We start from the raw sequence: 558 nt of genomic DNA on the forward strand, positions 1-558 counted from the left end.
CCATACCGACGTTACGTTGCGACTGAAATATGCTCTGTGGTCATATGCGCATGCTCTGTGATCACATGCGCATGCGTTGTACGTACTTTTCGGTAAGAGTGCATCAAATTTAAAGTCATAACCCATGTAGACAGTGGGGTGTATAGACAGTAATGCTTGGGTTCGGGCGGCTAAGCCGCCTTCACGAAAAAAAATATCGTATCCTACCCGCTTGGGACCTAACCGCGTGGAAGTTATAGCTGAGACAATGTCCCCGCTTGGAATATTTCTAAAATATTCCAAGAAAGTACCGCTTCAAAACTACAACAAATCAGTGCTTTAAAAGCACAAATTCACTGCTTTAAATACACAAATTCACTGCTAATGCAAAAAATTTGTGGATTTAAAGCAGTGAATTTGTGTATTTAAAGCAGTGAATTTGTGCTTTTAAAGCACTGATTTGTTATAGTTTTGAAACGATACTTTCTTGGAATATTTTAGAAATATTCCAAGCGGACACTGTCTCAGCTGTAACTTCCACGCGGTTAGGTCCCAAGCGGGTAGGATATGATATTTTTT

General features: G+C 40.0%; 1 protein-coding gene across 3 annotated transcripts in view; it reads right to left on the minus strand.

Annotated features, from left to right (window-relative positions):
* Positions 1 to 558, minus strand: part of ida (anaphase promoting complex subunit 5 ida) — a 4,984-nt gene that overhangs the window by 3,531 nt on the left and 895 nt on the right. The window lies entirely within an intron of this gene.

Source organism: Trachymyrmex cornetzi, unplaced genomic scaffold, assembly GCF_001594075.2.
Source record: "Trachymyrmex cornetzi isolate Tcor2-1 unplaced genomic scaffold, Tcor1.1 scaffold805, whole genome shotgun sequence".
NCBI classification, from domain to species: domain Eukaryota; kingdom Metazoa; phylum Arthropoda; class Insecta; order Hymenoptera; family Formicidae; genus Trachymyrmex; species Trachymyrmex cornetzi.